The sequence below is a fragment of the Crinia signifera genome, chromosome 19 (assembly GCF_055691185.1).
Source record: "Crinia signifera chromosome 19, ASM5569118v1, whole genome shotgun sequence".
Lineage (NCBI taxonomy): Eukaryota > Metazoa > Chordata > Amphibia > Anura > Myobatrachidae > Crinia > Crinia signifera.
Window position 1 is genome coordinate 140,878,547 of NC_139226.1, and position 20,704 is coordinate 140,899,250.

At 50.7% G+C, this 20,704-nt stretch overlaps 1 protein-coding gene across 2 annotated transcripts in view; it reads right to left on the reverse strand.

Annotated features, from left to right (window-relative positions):
- The window catches only part of CDON (cell adhesion associated, oncogene regulated), a 115,135-nt gene that overhangs the window by 47,021 nt on the left and 47,410 nt on the right, over positions 1-20,704 (reverse strand). The window contains exon 1 of one of the 2 annotated variants that reach the window (XM_083163542.1): positions 4,481-4,957. The exons of the other annotated variant lie outside the window; for it this stretch is intronic. The gene's annotated coding sequence lies outside the window, so the exon portion shown is untranslated. Of the gene's footprint in view, positions 1-4,480; positions 4,958-20,704 lie in introns of those variants that run through there. 2 annotated transcript variants of the gene reach the window in all.

A 20,704-nucleotide genomic window follows, 5' to 3' on the forward strand; every position in this document is an offset into this window, starting at 1 on the left:
GCATATATAAGCGCACAGTTCCACTGCACACACTGGGGATAATTCACAATGTCTGTTCATACACTGCATATATAAGCGCACAGTACCACTGCACACACTGGGGGTAATTCACAATGTCTGTTCATACATTACATATATAAGCGCACAGTACCACTGCACACACTGGGGATAATTCACAATGTCTGTTCATACACTGCATATATAAGCGCACAGTACCACTGCACACACTGGGGAGAATTCACAATGTCTGTTCATACACTGCATATATAAGCGAACAGTACCACTGCACACACTGGGGGTAATTCACAATGTCTGTTCATACACTGCATATATAAGCACACAGTACCACTGCACACACTGGGGGTAATTCACAATGTCTGTTCATACACTGCATATATAAGCGCACAGTACCACTGCACACACTGGGGGTAATTCACAATGTCTGCTCATACACTGCATATATAAGCGCACAGTACCACTGCACACACTGGGGATAATTCACAATGTCTGTTCATACACTGCATATATAAGCGCACAGTACCACTGCACGCATTGGGGGTAATTCTCAATGTCTATTCATACACTGCATATATTAGCGCACAGTACCACTGCACGCACTGGGGATAATTCATAATGTCTGTTCATACATTACATATATAAGCGCACAGTACCACTGCACACACTGGGGATAATTCACAATGTCTGTTCATACACTGCATATATAAACGCACAGTACCACTGCACACACTGGGGAGAATTCATAATGTCTGTTCATACACTGCATATATAAGCGCACAGTACCACTGCACACACTGGGGGTAATTATTTATGTCTGTTCATACATTACATATATAAGCGCACAGTACCACTGCACACACTGGGGGTAATTCTCTATGTCTGTTCATACACTGCATTTATAAGCGCACCGTACCACTGCACACACTGGGGGTAATTCCCCCCCTCCTTCCCTGTCAGTCTGGGATGAGCTGGCTCTGGCATCATGCCCTCTGTGCCATTACATGATTTAGCGGTGCCCGTAGGTGTGTGTATAGTAAGCTGTGAGTTACTATAATTTGTATCTGAGAGTCTGCCAAGGTGCTGGCACGTTCTACTCACATAAACACCGCTGGCACCGCGTAACTAGGCTGCAGGATCCTTCTAAGGACATGTGGAAAGTGAGATCATAGATACGAAGGGCAATAGGCCTGCGCCATGCGTCTATACACCGCAATTACCCATACAACCACCCACAGTAGGTGGCATATATACTAGCTGGGGTATTCCAACATGCAGCCCTCCGGAAGAACTACACATCCCAGCATGCCTTAATAGCAAAGCTGTGGCTGGGCATGCTGGGATGTGTAGTTCCAACACAGGGGGCTGCAAGTCTCTGAAGAGGTACCGATCCCTCCGAGGTTATTGCCATGAAGGCTGTGCTAACATGGCGGTGGTCTGACACTATCTGGGATTAGGGAAGGGACCAGATATTGGGGAACATTACTGCGCACCCCTGTGATAAATAACCCCGGCGGCCCCTCTTACCACCACACGGGTCTGTGGCACAACACCCCTTACACTTGCTATGGGGGGGATGGGTATGTATAAAGGGTATAGAGAGCTGTAGGGGGCATTGCGTCAATGTGGGGGTAATAGGGTCCTAAAATAAGAGGTCTCCTGGTACCCTGACTCACCAATCCCCCCTTTCCCCATCCTGCCTCCCATTACCTGCCCACAGCCTGGCACAACATATCGGACACGGACCTCAGCAGGTAACCGACATGGATGCTGGCATTTACCAATGGCACTAACAGGCCCCAGTTGTGGCGGAAGTGACCCGGATATAAATCATGGGGTGTCTATGTGTCAGTACCAAAAAGGTCAAAACGCACAAGTACAAAGTCAACACACGCAAAAAAGTTGGCACAAGCTTATTATAGATTTGGACTGATACACTTTGGATACATCATCTGGATACTAACTGGAATTGGACCAGTTTTGCACAACCAAAATAGGCGGCTGGACGGCAGTGTACATGTCAGCAGTGTACATGTCGGCAGTGTATTGTACATTCCACATGTACATACCGAATGCACATTCCATCTATACACACACGCTCAATTTCTTTGAACTTTTCATACTTTACCATCCACATAGACTCTGATGGGAACGGTCAAATGTGACCCAAATCCTGGTGAGCGAAGAGAGCGCTACACTAATTCAGGGTCAACTACTCAGGCGGTGACAGCGACACCCAAATAAATGGGAAAACTCACGTCAATGTGGACCTTGTGACAGCCTCCCCAGACATATCTTCTGCTTCCTGGCACAGGCCCACCCATCGCGGCACAGGCCCACCCACCGCGGCACAGGCCCACCCACCGCGGCACAGGCCCTCTGCGCACTCTAACCCTTCCCATGCTGAATGCACTTCTGTGACATTATGACAGCGGACCACGGCGAGGACGCTGAGCCTGGGCCTTACCCTCAGCCCTCTGCAGGGACCTCATTACTGATGGTACACTGAGGACATGAGAGGCCTTACTGACCCCATGTCACACACAAGCGGCGGCCTCCGAAAAGTGTTTGGGGTACAGCTGCCCCTACAGATCCAATGGGGGCTTTGGTGGACGTGGACCCACGTAAGGCCAGCGCAGATACCTGTGTACAGTCTGGGGGCTTGCCACGTGTGTGTGAATGGGGCCCCAGAAATCACAGTGGGCCACCACTAGACAGGCACACACCTCTTGCCTGCCATCCCCCACTGCTATGAGGCCTGGGAAGCCACAGGACACTTCGGAGAGGGAGGGAGGCTGGAACAGCAAACATGCAATAACCCCCCCCCCCCCCCCCCCCCCCCCCCCCCTGCATTTGTCAGCCAGGACCCTGCAGAGATACAGTCTAGACCTGAGAAAGACTTCAAACAATGCGGAGCTGGCTGCTGGCAGGGGCTGGGGGTGATCTCTGCCCTCAGGGGGGACATAGCTGGGCAAAACAGAAGCAGATATGACAGGAAAGTGATGGCCTTTGTCTCCTGGGGACAGCGCTGTACAGAGCGCAGATGTTGCCCATTATATCACTGTATAATGTTACCTGAGAACTATAGTGCTACAGTTAGGGCGGCCGGCTGCTGTGGTACTACAAGTTCCAGCATTGTCCACTACTACTACTACGTTTTATTTATAAGGCGCCACAAGTGGTTGGCAGCGCTGTACATATGGCATGCCTGGTCTAGCAAAGACATCTGGGACATGCCAGGAATGTGCCATACGGCATGAGGTGGTTCTATCACAGCACCAGTGCACATGCCCAGGCACAGGGGGATCTCCATCTCTGCCCAGCACCAGGGCATCTGTACCCAGCAGCAGAACGCAGCACGGCACCAGATCACCTGCACCCAGCACCAGAATATAGTCCAGCACAGCACCAGAGCATCCAGCATCAGAGCACAGCTCCAGGGCACCTACACCCAGCGCCCTGGCACCCCTTACACGGGTGCCAGCACCAGAACATAGTCCAGCACAGGAACGCAGCACAGCACCAGAGAATCCAGCATCAGAGCACAGCACAGCTCCAGGGCACCTACACCCAGCGCCCTGGCACCCCTTACATGGGTCCCAGCACTAGAACGGAGCCCTGCCCCAGGGTACCGCACACACAGGACCCAGCAACCTGCACCAGGGCACCTCTCTCACAGGACCCAGCAACCAATACCATGACGCCCCACACACAGGACCCAGCAACCAATAACATGTTGCCCCACACACAGGACCCAGCAACCAATAACATGGCGCCCCACACACAGGACCCAGCAACCAATAACATGGCGCCCCACACACACAGGACCCAGCAACCAATAAAATGGGGCCCCACACACACAGGACCCAGCAACCAATACCATGGAGCCTCTCTCACAGAACTCTGCACCAGGGCACCTGCAACCAGCACACAGCCTTGGCACCTAGGGCACTGACCCTATACACAGGACCCAGTACCAAGGATCAGTCCCAGCACCAGGGTGCCCAACACACAGGACCCAGCACCAGGACGCCCCATACATAGGACCCAGCACCAGGGCGCCTCTCTCACAGGACCCAGCACCAAGGCACCCCATACATAGGACCCAGCACCAGGGCGTCCCACACACAGGACCCAGCAACCAATACCAGGGCGCCTCTCACAGGACCCAGCAACCAGGGCACCCCACACACAGGACCCAGCACCATGGCGCCTGTCTCACAGCACCCAGCACCAGGGTTACCCCATACACAGGACCCAGCAACCAATACCATGGCACCTCTCACAGGACCCAGCACCAAGTACCAGACCCAGCACCAGGGCGCCCATAAATGGTGGAATAGGAACAGAGATCTACTGTATTGGAAAGCACCAACACTGTCTGTAGCGCTGCACAATGTAACCAATGGAAGAGAAGTCCCAGCAGTGATGTACCCGGGACTGCGGCTGTTACATCGTTACCTACCTGTGACACGGGCTCCCTGCGCCCACAGGACCCGGACTGGATCCCAGGGAACATTCCTTATTGTAAATCCAAACCCAGGGATCCCTCAGGAAGAGACCAGGTCAGGGGGATCCCTCGGGGTAGATCCTAGGTCAGGGGGATCCCTCGGGGTAGATCCCAGGTCAGAGGGAACCCTCGGGGTAGATAGATCCAGGGTCAGGGGAGTCCCCCTTGTAAAGTCCAGATCAGTGGGGATCCCTCCAAGATCAGCTCCCTTCCAGAAGATCACCCAGATCCAGCCCGGTGTAGGGAGATCTATTCCGTGACGGGAGATCCCGGGCAGGGGAGGGCCGCAGTCCCGGGAGTCTGGGGGTCACACATGCCAGCACAGGGCGCTCAGGTGCGGGACAGTCTCCCCGGCGGCGGCGGCGGCAGCAGCATCCGCTCCCAGCTCTCGGGAGAAGTGACGGGGAGGGAGCCGGGGAGGAGAAGGCGGAGGCCGGGGAGGAGGGAGCCGGGGGTGGGACTTGTTGTGGGAGAGACCACTGACCCCTTCTGTGCCAGGACGGGGGAGAGGAGGTGGCTGTGCCCCCGCCCGAGCTACGCATTCCTGCCAGGTACATCCCCCACCCTCAGCTGCTCCTCCTGTGCTGTATATCTGCACCTGCCTCCCCTTTCTGCCCAACATCTCCCCCTACCACCCTACACTGCCCAACATTTTCCCCTACACTGCCCAACATCTCCCCTACACTGCCCAACGTCTCTCCCTACCTCCCCTACACTGCCCAACATCTTTCTAATGTATATCCATCTCTGCCTAACCTCACCTTTCTGACCAACATCTCACCCTACTGCCCAACATTTTCCCCTACACTGCCCAACATCTACTCAGTATCTCCCCCTACCTCTCAGTCTAGTGCCAGTATACCACCTACCTCCCCTACACTGCCCAACATCTCCTCCCTACCTCCCCTACACTAATCAGTATACCACCGGACCTACCTCCCCTTACACTGCCCAGGATATCCTCCTTAGCTCCCTATATCACCTACCTTCCATAATCAGACCAGTATATCCCCCTACCTCCCCCACACTGCCCAACATCTCCCCCCTACCTTCCCTACACTGCCCCCCCCCCCCTACACTGCCCAACATCTTTCTAATGTATATCCATCTCTGCCTAACCTCCCCTGTCTGCCCAACATCTCCCCCTACCACCCTACACTGCCCAACATTTTCCCCTACACTGCCCAACATCTCCCCTACACTGCCCAACGTCTCTCCCTACCTCCCCTACACTGCCCAACATCTTTCTAATGTATATCCATCTCTGCCTAACCTCACCTTTCTGCCCAACATCTCCCCCTACCACCCTACTGCCCAACATTTTCCCCTACACTGCCCAACATCTACTCAGTATCTCCCCCTACCTCTCAGTCCAGTGCCAGTATACCACCTACCTCCCCTACACTGCCCAACATCTCCTCCCTACCTCCCCTACACTAATCAGTATACCACCGGACCTACCTCCCCTTACACTGCCCAGGATATCCTCCTTAGCTCCCTATATCACCTACCTTCCCTACTCAGACCAGTATATCCCCCTACCTCCCCCACACTGCCCAACATCTCCCCCCTACCTCCCCTACACTGCCCCCCCTACACTGCCCAACATCTTTCTAATGTATATCCATCTCTGCCTAACCTCCCCTTTCTGCCCAACATCTCCCCCTACCACCCTACACTGCCCAACATTTTCCCCTACACTGCCCAACATCTCCCCTACACTGCCCAACGTCTCCCCCTACCTCCCCTACACTGCCCCTCCCTACACTGCCCAACATCTTTCTAATGTATATCCATCTCTGCCTAACCTCCCCTTTCTGCCCAACATCTCCCCCTACCACCCTACACTGCCCAACATCCCCCTCCACCTCTCCTACACTGCCCAACATCTTTCCAATATATATTTATCTCTGCCTAAAATCTCCCCCTACACTGCTCAACATATTCCCCACCTCCCTAGTCTACACAGTATCTCCCCCTACCTCTCAGTCCAGTGCCAGTATACCACCTACCTCCCCTACACTGCCCAACATCTCCCCCCTACCTCCCCTACACAAATCAGTATACCACCGGACCTACCTCCCCTACACTGCCCAGGATATCCTCCTTAGCTCCCTATATCACCTACTTTCCCTACTCTGACCAGTATATCCCCCCTACCTCCCCCACACTGCCCAACATCTCCCCCCAACCTCCCCTACACTAATCAGCATACCACCGCACCTACCACCCCTACACTGCCCAACATCTCCCCGTCCCCTACACTAATCAGTATACCACCGCGCCTACCACCCCTACACTGCACAGTGGCCCTCATTGTAATAAATTCGGAACAAGTAAATTCGTCCCCGTTCCGCTGTTTGGGGCTCTGCGCATGTGCACGGTATATGATGCGCATGTGCAGCTCCCCTTTGCGAAAGGTTACGTCGTTTTGCATAGTCGCCGAGCCGCTCGTAAGAATCGGGGTGGACGGCAGTGGGGATGGGGTCTCCCATGGGAACGCCCAGCATCAGTCGCCCGCCCGTCTTCGTCCCAGTGCTCACAAATAAAAGTCAGTTCACACTTACTTCCATTTGCAAAGCCAGGAGAAATCATTCGATGGTCGGAGACATGTGAGGGGATCTGTTTTTTTGGGGGGGGGGCACATCAGACGCTCGGTAAGATGTGATAAAACTAGAATTAGACTCAGTATACCACATACCTCTCGTACTCTACCCAATGGTTAGTGTACTGCCTATACCCCCTACACCTCCTACTGATAGAACAGGAGTCCTCCTGGTGCACCCAGTGATAGTACAGTACTGCACCTGGTGCACACAGTGATAGTACAGTACTGTACCTGGTGCACACAGTGATAGTACAGTACTGCACCTGGTGCACACAGTGATAGGATTGTAGTGCTCTGGTGTGCTCAGTGACAGGACAGGAGTCCTGGAGCTCGCAGTAATAGTACAGTACTGCACTTTGTACATGCAGTGATAGTACAGTACTGCACCTGGTGCACCGTGATAGTTCAATACTGCACCTGGTGCACGTAGTAATAGCACAGTACTGCACCTGGTGCACAGTGATAGCACAGTACTGTACCTGGTGCACGCAGTAATAGTACATTACTGCTCGTGCACGCAGCGATAGCACAGTACAGTACTGGACCTGGTGCACACAGTGATAGGATTGTAGTGCTCCTGGTGTGCTCAGTGACAAGGGTCCTGCAGCGCACAGTGATAGTACAGTACTGCACCTGGTGCACATTGATAGTACAGTACTGCTCCTGGTGCACACAGTGATAGGATTGTAGTGCTCCTGGTGTGTTCAGTGACAGGACAGGAGTCCTGCAGCGCACAGTGATAAAACAGTACTGCTCCTGATGCACATTGATAGTACAGTACTGCTCCTGGTGCAGACAGTGATAAGATTGTAGTGCTCCTGGTGTGCTCAGTGACAGGAGTCCTGGAGCGCACAGTGATAAAACCGTACTGCTCCTGATGCACATTGATAGTACAGTACTGCACCTGGTGCACATTGATAGTACAGTACTGCACCTGGTGTACACAGCAGAACGGGGTGATGCTCACACGTTTTAGGTAACACATCCTGTACACAAGTGCCTGTCTCACACACTGCAGTGGACAGGAGCTCACATTCCAGGACTTGCCCCGTGGGTGTGCCCATGCAGCGGAAGCTCTCACTTTGCAGGCTCTGTGCTACATTTGTGTTTTATCCTGCAGGCCTCTTTGAAGTCACCAAGAGTAAAGAAAACCTGGCACATTTATTTATTTATTATTATTATTACTACCAGTTATTTGTATAGCCCACACATATTCCGCAGCGCTGTACAGAGAATATTTGAACAGTTACATCAGTCCCTGCACCATTGGAGCTTACAATCTATATTTCCTACCAAGGGGCGGCCAAACCTGTCCTCAAGATCTAGTTCATGTTTTCAGGCAACCTGTGGATCTATAGTAGGAATGAATGCAGCAGGTTTGAAAATGTGACAGTAATGACTACAGCTGTGCACCAGCTAGGGAGTCTGGGAATTGTGACAGTTAGTAATGACTAGAGCTGTGCACCAGCTAGGGAGTCTGGGAATTGTGACAGTTAGTAATGACTACAGCTGTGCAGCAGCTAGGGAGTCTGCGAATTGTGACAGTTAGTAATGACTACAGCTGTGCTAGGTCACCTAGAAAACATGGACCGTTAGTAGATCTCGAGGACCGGTTTGGCCACCCCTGCTCTACCGCATGTACACGCACACACAGACATTCTAGGGTTAATAATTGTTAGGAGCCAAATAACCTACCAGTATATATTTGAATTATGGGAGGAAACAGGAGCACCCGGAGGAAACCCACGCAAGCACAGGGAGAATATACAAACTCCGCACGGTAAGAGCCATGGTGGGTATTGAACCCATGACCTCTGTGCTGTGAGGCAGTAGTGCTAACCATTACACCATCTGTGGTGCCCCTGGATGCCAGTACCACCATAGCTTCCGCATGAGCTATATAATAGGATTAGTCAGCCCTGCAATGTCTGGGTGCAAGAGACACTGCTAATGTAATGTAACAGTACCGGCCAACATAGGACGCCCATATAATGTATGGGTCCGATATGGGGCGTATTTCCTAATTATCCACTTTTAGATCATTTTATATATGGGGCCAGCCTAGGCGGCTTTGCGGGCGTTATTTCACGTCATCGTGGCCCCTTTCTGCAGAATACCAACACTATGCCATACTATTGCGATTTCCACCACTGAAAATCTCCCTCCCAAAATGACTGCACCTGAAAAGAGACAGTTATTAGGAATGCTAGAGGAGGGGCAGCCATTTTGGAAGAGACAGTTGTATTGGGGGCAGTTGCAACAGACCCACAGCGATCAAAAGGGGGAAACCACCACCGACCTGCCTGGTGGGTGAGGATATCCTCTGACAATGAGTAGGTACTAGGGATGGACATCGGTGCAGTTACCATTGATGGCAATTCTGCAACCCAGCATCGATAGTTATAAACTATGTGATGGACAAACATCGATAGTTTTAAATATTGATGGTCATCCATTCCCTTTGACTGACTGGCCCATAGGCCAATCAGAACGTGGCGGTGGGGCTTTCGGGTTTTGTCCCGGCATCTTGCAAAAAAAAAGAAAGAAACACTGTTCCTGCTGTGCCATCGATGTAGGGAAATCATCTGGTTCTCCACCATCTATGGCAAAAGTATTCAACATCGGCCGTAAACCTCCAATGATTTTTAATAATCGCTAGCCATCCCTAGTAGGTACCATGGGGGCACCTACACTATGCCATGCCAGACCAGAGATGCCAACCTTACCCCACTTCCCTCGCTGCAGACAGACTACGCCATATACAAACTTATCATTTACTATCTCTTGTATAGTAAAAGATCAAACAAGAGTGGTGGGGCGTGAGTACAGTAAACACTGTAACCATGGTAACAGGATGTGGCAGGGTTCCCACGGAAGATGGCTGCTGTGAATGAAGACAATTCCGCGTGTGTACTTAGCACGATTGTATAAATAGCGGCTGCTGTTGTCAGCTTTTCCTGTCAGAGGATTCCACAGGCTAAAAATAAAATAAACACAGGCCTGGCCACAAATAGCTTCCGTCAGATAGCGCTCTGGGTCGCCGCCAACTAAGTAATGACCATTAGAAAAACAATTTGGGATTTTGTATTGCGACACTGTAAACTTGAAAAACTCATTAGTAGTTTAAACGTTGCCGAGAGGAATAAAAAAGCTACAGAATATGTGAGCGCTATATACATATCTGGGAGGTAAATAATGGATTTCTACCGTGTCATTTCCTGTCTCTCCCTGCAGGGAGCGCTGCTGTGCGGTCACAGTATAATAGGGTTGGAATTTGCGGTATTGCAGAAATACACCTTTATCTCGGGGGAGGAGGGTTATTAAGCGCTGCTGTGATCTAGAGTTGTTGTGGGAATATGGAGTGTATATACCGCTGCCTGCATCCATCTCTGAATCAGACCATTAAGCATATAAGACTCTGGTAGGTTTATATATCACATCCTCTTTGTAAGTAGTGGAATGTGCTACTGCACAGCCTCAGTGTTGCTGGTTCTCTAGGAAAGCTTCATACCCTGTGCCAAGATAGCCAGTTTGGGGAGTACGAAACCCTACTCTGCTGACACTTTGCTTCATCTGCCAGTGCATATAACAGTGAGTACAAGATTTATTTTCTTATCAATAAAACCACTCCACTTATTTTTTTTTACCAAGTAGGTAGTATCTATGAATACTGCTCTAATGTATGCATCAACTTCGACTCGCATATAAAGCTATTACTATACTGCACCAGCATATATCTCCTTACTTATCACAAAATATCTCCCATCTCGACCACTCCGCTCTGCACAAGATCTGCGTCTCTCTTCTGCACGGATCACTAGCTCCCATTCACTATTACAGGACTTTCATCGGGCTGCTCCCATCCTATGGAATGCCCTTCCATGCACAATAAGACTCTCCACTAGCCTCCAAACCTTCAAGCGTTCCCTGAAAACTCACCTCTTCAGGCAAGCCTATCATATTTATATACCGCACACATAAACCTCTGAGGCACTTATGTATTATATAGCTTCCCTTCTGGACTTGTAACTTGGTGGGACTGCTATGCTATTACTGGTGCCTGTCCTTGTGTTTCCCTCCTATATCCCTATAGATTGTAAGCTTGCAGCAGGGCCCTCCTACCTCCAAGTCTGTCTGTTGTTACCCAGTTTGTTTTATCACTGTTTACTTTTGTAAAGCGCAACGGAATCTGCTGTGCTATATAAGACTCTGTAACAGAATCTGCTGCGCTATATTAGACACTGTAACGGAATCTGCTGCGCTATATAAGACACTGTAACGGAATCTGCTGCGCTATATAAGACGCTGTAACGGAACCTGCTGCGCTATATAAGACGCTGTAACGGAATCTGCTGCACTATATAAGACGCTGTAACGGAATCTGCTGCGCTATATAAGACGCTGTAACGGAATCTGCTGCGCTATATAAGACGATGTAACGGAATCTGCTGCGCTATATAAGACACTGTAACGGAATCTGCTGCGCTATATAAGACGCTGTAACGGAATCTGCTGCGCTATATAAGACGCTGTAACTGAATCTGCTGCGCTATATAAGACGCTGTAACTGAATCTGCTGCGCTATATAAGACACTATAACGGAATCTGCTGCGCTATATAAGACACTATAACGGAATCTGCTGCGCTATATAAGACACTGTAACGGAATCTGCTGCACTATATAAGACGCTGTAACGGAATCTGCTGCGCTATATAAGACGCTGTAACGGAATCTGCTGCGCTATATAAGACGCTGTAACGGAATCTGCTGCGCTATATAAGACGCTGTAACGGAATCTGCTGCGCTATATAAGACGCTGTAACGGAATCTGCTGCGCTATATAAGACGCTGTAACGGAATCTGCTGCGCTATATAAGACGCTGTAACGGAATCTGCTGCGCTATATAAGACGCTGTAATGGAATCTGCTGCGCTATATAAGACGCTGTAACGGAATCTGCTGCGCTATATAAGACGCTGTAACGGAATCTGCTGCGCTATATGAGACGCTGTAACTGAATCTGCTGCGCTATATAAGACGCTGTAACTGAATCTGCTGCGCTATATAAGACCCTGTAACGGAATCTGCTGCGCTATATAAGACACTGTAAATAAATAAATCAAACTACTGTACATTGTACATTGCAGGAAGTGGTTTGAATATTAGGGCCATCTGTTGGCCATATGTGGAAGTGCAGATTTTTTTTCTCAATTCTGCATGATCCTACTGATCAATATTTTTGTTTTCGGGGATTATAGTTTCCATAGGCACTATGGAGAAACAAATACTAGCAGGAGAAGTGTGTTTAATAAAAGGCTTCTGTTGTTCAAACGGATATTTCTGCTGTACAGAGGGCCCTGAACAGTAGGGCACCGGCAACATAACCCCTGATGTTAGGTGGCTTCATACACCTGTTACTAGGCACATTATGCCAGGCACGGGGCCACACGGGTATATGATGCCAGCACATCCTCTGGGAGGATCGGATCCACGCTGCCCATTTCCCCCAGTGAATGCATGTCGGAGGTGCTGTTAATCAGAGTTGTCCTCTACTTTCAGCAGCATTGGATACAGTTTCGCAGATTTGTTTGTGCACAAATAACCATGTAATCCAAATTTTCAAACCCACTAAGTGACAGGCTATAACGAGACAATGTCCCCGACTGACGATTAATGTGAGACAAAGAGTGGCTGAAATGAGCATGATTTGCAGAGAAAGGCAGCGGGTTGGAGTGACAATGTGCTGGCGTCTGGGGTGGTATTCTTCTCTGCCACGCACACTGCTGCCTGGGCCTGCAGTCCTGGAGAGGAACGTAGCTGCCTGGGCCTGCAGTCCTGGAGATGCACTTGGATGGCTGGGCCTGCAGTCCTGGAGACGCACGTGGCAGGCTGGGCCTGCAGTCCTGGAGACGCACGTGGCTGGCTGGGCCTGCAGTCCTTGAGACGCACGTGGCTGGCTGGGCCTGCAGTCCTGGAGACGCATGTGGCTGGCTGAGCCTGCAGTTCTGGAGACGCACGTGGCTGGCTGGGCCTGCAGTCCTGGAGACGCACGTGGCTGGCTGGGCCTGCAGTCCTGGAGACGCACGTGGCTGGCTGGGCCTGCAGTTCTGGAGACGCACGTGGCTGGCTGGGCCTGCAGTCCTGGAGACGCACATGGCTGGCTGGGCCTGCAGTCCTTGAGACGCACGTGGCTGGCTGGGCCTGCAGTCCTGGAGACGCATATGGCTGGCTGAGCCTGCAGTCCTGGAGACGCACGTGGCAGGCTGGTCCTGCAGTCCTGGAGATGCACGTGGCTGGCTGGGCTTGCAGTCCTTGAGACGCACGTGGCTGGCTGGGCCTGCAGTCCTGGAGACGCACATGGCTGGCTGGGCCTGCAGTCCTGGAGACACACGTGACTGGCTGGGCCTGCAGTCCTTGAGACGCACATGGCTGGCTGGGCCTGCAGTCCTGGAGACGCACATGGCTGGCTGGGCCTGCAGTCCTGGAGACGCACATGGCTGGCTGGGCCTGCAGTCCTGGAGACGCACATGGCTGGCTGGGCCTGCAGTCCTGGAGTCGCACATGGCTGGCTGGGTATGCAGTCCTGGAGACGCACATGGCTGACTGGGCCTGCAGTCCTGGAGACGCACATGGCTGGCTGGGCCTGCAGTCCTGGAGACGCACTTTGCTGGCTGGGCCTGGAGACGCACGTGGCTGGCTGGGCCTGCAGTCCTTGAGACGCACATGGCTGGCTGGGCCTGCAGTCCTGGAGACGCACATGGCTGGCTGGGCCTGCAGTCCTGGAGACGCACATGGCTGGCTGGGCCTGCAGTCCTGGAGACGCACATGGCTGGCTGGGCCTGCAGTCCTGGAGACGCACATGGCTGGCTGGGCCTGCAGTCCTGGAGACGCACATGGCTGGCTGGGCCTGCAGTCCTGGAGACGCACATGGCTGGCTGAGCCTGCAGTCCTGGAGACGCACGTGGCTGGCTGGGCCTGCAGTCCTGGAGATGCACGTGGCTGGCTGAGCCTGCAGTCCTTGAGACGCACGTGGCTGGCTGGGCCTGCAGTCCTGGAGATGCACGTGGCTGGCTGAGCCTGCAGTCCTGGAGACGCACGTGGCTGGCTGAGCCTGCAGTCCTGGAGACGCACGTGGCTGGCTGGGCCTGCAGTCCTGGAGATACACATGTGTGTGCATCTCCTGGAGCACTCGCCCTTGGTCTATGTGCTTGATTATCTACCTACATCACAGCTGTGTCCGCACATATTGCAGGCTTGATGTAGTTTTATGGACACGCGTGTGTCATGCCTGTGTGTATATGAATCTTATGTCCGTGTTATCGGACATACTGTAGTAATCTATACACGAGGCTTAGGGTCCGGGCATGGCGGGACCATACTCTCTGGAGCGTGAGCAGGACACTGAGGGATTACTACACATTCAGCATCTCCTCAACAATGACAGCGTGGGGGATTATCGCCCTCAGATTGGGGCTCAGCTATCTGCGATAGCCAACCTAGCCCCCTGATTTGCATGAGAAAGGCGAGCCTGGGGAGGAATTGCTGCTTAATTAAAGAGCAGGCATCACCTTAATTAGCATGATCATGTCTCTGGTACTTTGCAGGAGTGCAAATCACTTCCTCATTAGCTGCTGGCACCAGCGCTATACACTGTGCTACCGCCATGGCGATGGACGTGGGGGGTAATGGCCTGCAGAATATGGGTAACACTCTGCATATGTGTGTGTGTGTGTGTGTGTGTGTGTGTGTGGAGGGGGTGATGCTTTGCGGATAAACAAAGTGCAATGTTCTGCAGAACATGTGTGGGGGGAGGGGGGATGGTGTGCGGAATATGTAGAAGCCAATGTGAGATGCATTGAAAGAAATGCTCTGCAAATATGTAGGACAAAGCTCTGCAGTATAAGTAGAAAGCTCCACAGGTATGTGGGGGTCAGTGCTCTGCGGCATATGATGAGTACAAGGTCCTGCGTAAATGTGTGGGCAATGCTCGAGATCATTGGTTCTCAATTCAAGTTCTCAAATACACCCAGCGGGTCATGTTTTCAGGATTTCAGTCTGCAATAGAACTGGGCATAATCAAAGAAATCCAGAAAACATGACCGGTTGGCGCTACGTGAGTACTGGAGTCGAGGACCATTGCTCATTAGGATACCTGGGGGTAATGCTTAGCAGAGCGCTTGGAATGCAGCAGTAAATGTAGAGGAAATGCAGAGCAGAATGTGTGCAGGGATAGAGTGGCACTGTTTCACAAATAGGTGGGACACTGCTCTGTAATGCCATAAACCTTTCTGTCTCTGCTCTATAATACAGTAACATTACTTATGGCTAAAGCTGTCATGAGCAATGGAACATAAATAGTGAGCACCTAGTTTATTGGACGCCCCATAGTAGTGTCCTAATCCACTTTATGCCCTGTAGTAGTGTCCTAATCCACTTTATGCCCCATAGTAGTGTCATAATCCACTTTATGCCCCGTAGTAGTGTCCTAATCCACTTTATGCCCTGTAGTAGTGTCCCAATCCACTTTATGCCCCGTAGTAGTGTCCTAATCCACTTTATGCCCCATAGTAGTGTCCTAATCCACTTTATGCCCCGTAGTAGTGTCCTAATCCACTTTATGCTCTGTAGTAGTGTCCTCATCCACTTTATGCCCCTTAGTAGTGTCCTAATCCACTTTATGCCCTGTAGTAGTGTCCTAATCCACTTTATGCCCCATAGTAGTGTCCTAATCCACTTTATGCTCTGTAGTAGTGTCCTCATCCACTTTATGCCCCGTAGTAGTGTCCTAATCCACTTTATGCCCTGTAGTAGTGTCCTAATCCACTTTATGCCCCATAGTAGTGTCCCAATCCACTTTATGCCCCGTAGTAGTGTCCTAATCCACTTTATGCCCTGTAGTAGTGTCCCAATCCACTTTATGCCCCGTAGTAGTGTCCTAATCCACTTTATGCCCTGTAGTAGTGTCCTAATCCACTTTATGCCCCATAGTAGTGTCCTAATCCACTTTATGCCCCTTAGTAGTGTCCTAATCCACTTTATGCCCCATAGTAGTGTCCTAATCCACCTTATGCCCTGTAGTAGTGTCCTAATCCACTTTATGCCCTGCAGTAGTGGCACAGTCCATTTTATGAGCTAGTATTAAGTTATTGTTATGCCTTATAGAGTGCCTAAATTCACATTATATCACACAGTGCCTCCACAATTTATATCATGCCACACTGTAGTGCCCCCAGTTCATATGCCACACTGTAGTGCCCCCAGTTCATATGCCACACTGTAGTGCCCCCAGTTCATATGCCACACTGTAGTGCCCCCAGTTCATATGCCACACTGTAGTGCCCCCAGTTCATATGCCACACTGTAGTGCCCCCAGTTCATATGCCACACTGTAGTTTCCCCAGTTCATATGCCACACTGTAGTTCCCCCAGTTCATATGCCACACTGTAGTGCCCCCAGTTCATAGTATGCCAACCTGTAGTACCCCTAGGTCATATGCTGCCACACCCTAGTTCATATTATGACACACTGTATTGCCCCCAGTTCAAATAATGCCACACTCCTAATGCCCCCAGTTCATATCATGCCACACTGTAGTGCCCCTAGATCATATTATGCCACACTGTATTGCCCCCAGTTCAAATAATGCCACACTCCTTGTGCCCCCAGTTCATATTATGCTACACCAAAGTCCCTCAGTTTATAATATGCCACACTGTAGTGCCCCAGGTTCATATAATGTCACATTGTATTGCTCCCAGATCATATTATGCAACATTGTAATGCCCCCCCAGGCCAAATTATACCACATTGTAGGGCTCTTAATTCATATAATGCCACATTGTATTGCCCCCAAGTCACAGTATGCCACCTTATAGGGCCCCAAGTTCATACCATGCAAAATTACTGTTCCCCCAGTGCGCACTGTGCCACACTGCAGTTCCAGTTCATATTAGGCCACATTACAATTCACATAGTACACGATAACATTCTACATGGTTAAACGGTCGACACAAGCAAAATGTCGACATGGCTATGGTCGAAACATGGAAGAAATCAATGTGAGTTTTTTATTTTTATTTCCATCCACATGGATTCTGATTGGGAATGGTACAGTGACCCGAAGCATGGCAAGGGAGGGGAGCTGTGCCAGGGGACGCAGTGCACTAATAAGGGGTCTTCCTGCTCAGGTGATGACACTGACACACAAAAAAAGTGTGTATTCTCTGCACAAATGTGTGCTGACGTGTGACTAGACGCCATTACCTATCAGTCTCACCGACGTTGACCCGTGTGTGAAACTTGTCGTATTAATGGCAGAGGTTGCAGGACACGTGGGGAAGTTGCCCATGTACCGGTGTGATGGGGACTAGAGCGCAGCTGCATCTCTGGCATGGTCACATGTGTGAGACTTCCTGTGAACAGAAAATAGGACGCTAGCATCATCCAAAAATCTCTACAGGGGCTTATTATACAGGAATTGTCTGAGAACATGGCAGAAAGGGCTACATATGGGTTAGTTTAGAGATCACAGGGGCCCAGCGGGCAGCACAGCAACACAAAGGACGCTGCACGTATCATTGTATTGTGCTTCACGGTTTTTATATTAAGCTTCAGAGTAAATTCTGAATGATCCTTCCTTGTGCGTCCAGCAATAGTAGGTAATAATATAGCATAACGGTATAGGTAACGGCGTGGGAGGAAATATGGCACCGTGCGGTGAATTCCCGCCAGGCAATTTATGAACAGGAATTTACACTGGCGAGATTAGAGTTATGTTTAAGGGTTAGAATTGGTGCAATTATACAAATTAGAGTATAGTCTAAGAACTGGTGATCAGGGTTACGTACCCAGTGATGTCTGCAAAATTTGCAGCATTGAGTGTGGACCAGAATAAGATCCTTTAGCTTTACTGTATTATGATGAGGAAACCTGATCTTATCCACATTACACAGGGTGAAGACGGCTTTCTACACCAAGGCACCGTTGATATCGTCTATGCCTTCTAGGTTGTACAATGCTCCAGGTACCTTCCAGTAATACATAGGAGGTGATTTTATTGTACAGTACATCTGGATATTTTCCTCGCCCCCTTTGTGAGGACAACACGGATATGTAACCACAGTCTTGGATATATCAGGAGGAAATAATCTAGGAAGTACATATGTGTCTTTGAAGTCTCCTGTGTTACATTATGTCTAAGGATGGTTTCCATATGGATCTGCTTACAGACCCAGCAATCGTTAACTGGTCTCAACCTGAGAATATAAAACCCAAGCAGATGTTCTTAGAACTTTCCATCTACTCCAGAAGATCCTTCAAAGGGTTCCATCCATGCAATTATGGCACTGATTACTGCACTGACAGCAGAGGGCGCTAATCTGTGTTCTGCAGCTCTCCCAGGCGGCTGACCAGCTATAATCCACTTCTGTATCGGACGCAGTACTGCAACACCTTAATGCGCACCTGCTGAGGACAGTGCTTCTGGTGCTGACCTAGCGAGGTTCCATCACAACCAAGTCACAGATCCATGCAGATCCACTGATACATAGGTGCTCTATGTTCCAGATAGCAATAGTAGTTCTGTATGTCTGCGCCATGGCGGATGTAACCGAGCACTCACGCCTATGATAAGCGTTCTGCAGGGGGTGTAGGTGGGTGCTGGAAGACCTTATCAGACAGATGTGCCAAATATGCTAACTAGGGGGAGATCAATCAAGGCTGGGTATACAGGAAGCAACTGGGAATATACAGGAAGCCACTGGGAATATACAGGAAGCAACTGGGAATATACAGGAAGCCACTGGGAATATACAGGAAGCCACTGGGAATATACAGGAAGCCACTGGGAATATACAGGAAGCCACTGGGAATATACAGGAAACCACTGGGAATATACAGGAAGCCACTGGGAATATACAGGAAGCCACTGGGAATATACAGGAAACCACTGGGAATATACAGGAAGCCACTGGGAATATACAGGAAGCCACTGGGAATATACAGGAAGCAACTGGGAATATACAGGAAGCAACTGGGAATATACAGGAAGCCACTGGGAATATACAGGAAGCCACTGGGAATATACAGGAAGCCACTGGGAATATACAGGAAGCCACTGGGAATATACAGGAAACCACTGGGAATATACAGGAAGCCACTGGGAATATACAGGAAGCCACTGGGAATATACAGGAAGCAACTGGGAATATACAGGAAGCAACTGGGAATATACAGGAAGCAACTGGGAATATACAGGAAGCCACTGGGAATATACAGGAAGCCACTGGGAATATACAGGAAGACACTGGGAATATACAGGAAGCAACTGGGAATATACAGGAAGCGCTTGCAGGCGGGCTGCCCAGTGAGGAGCACCGATATACAGCACTTACAGATGGGCTGCCAGGTGAGGAGCACCGATATACAGCACTTACAGACGGTCTGCCCGGTGAGGAGCACTGATATACAGCATTTACAGATGGGCTGCCAGGTGAGGAGCACCGATATACAGCGCTTACAGGCTGGCTGCCAGGTGAGGAGCACCGATATACAGCACTTACAGACGGTCTGCCCGGTGAGGAGCACCGATATACAGCGCTTACAGGCAAGCTGCCCGGTGAGGAGCACCGATATACAGCGCTTACAGGCGGGCTGCCCGGTGAGGAGCACCGATATACAGCGCTTACAGGCGGGCTGCCCGGTGAGGAGCACCGATATACAGCGCTTACAGGCGGGCTGCCCGGTGAGGAGCACCGATATACAGCACTTACAGGCAAGCTGCCCGGTGAGGAGCACCGATATACAGCGCTTACAGGCGGGCTGCCCGGTGAGGAGCACCGATATACAGCGCTTACAGACGGGCTGCCCAGTGAGGAGCACCGATATACTGCGTGCCACAGGGCTGCTGGGCTGGATGTGACAGTGTGCACTGCGTGCCGCAGGCTGCAGCTGCTGGGCTGGATGTGACAGTGTGCACTGCGTGCCGCAGGCTGCTGGGCTGGATGTGACAGTGTGCACTGCGTGCCGCAGGCTGCAGCTGCTGGGCTGGATGTGACAGTGTGCACTGCGTGCCGCAGGCTGCAGCTGCTGGGCTGGATGTGACAGTGTGCACTGCGTGCCGCAGGCTGCTGGGCTGGATGTGACAGTGTGCACTGCGTGCTGCAGGCTGCACCTCTCTGACCGGCACATGTATGTTTATTTCTGATGCTGAACAATTTATACAAGTCCAGTAACACGGAGAGTTTTATGATTTTATTCCATTGCAGCATACAGGTCCCATAGATGTAGCAGTGGTGCCAGTGACCTCATCACTGGGGCCCTGTGCGGGGAGACTGCTGATCCTACATCTCTACTCTGTAATACTGTGCACATGCCAAGTGCACGGATCACACGGAATATCACAGACACGTCAGCAGTACACGTACTAACACTAAGTATATACATGTCAGCAGTATATGTAATAATACTAAGCACATACATGTCAGCAGTACATATACTAACACTAAGCACATGCATGTCAGCAGTACATGTAATAACACTAAGCACATACATGTCAGCATTACATGTACT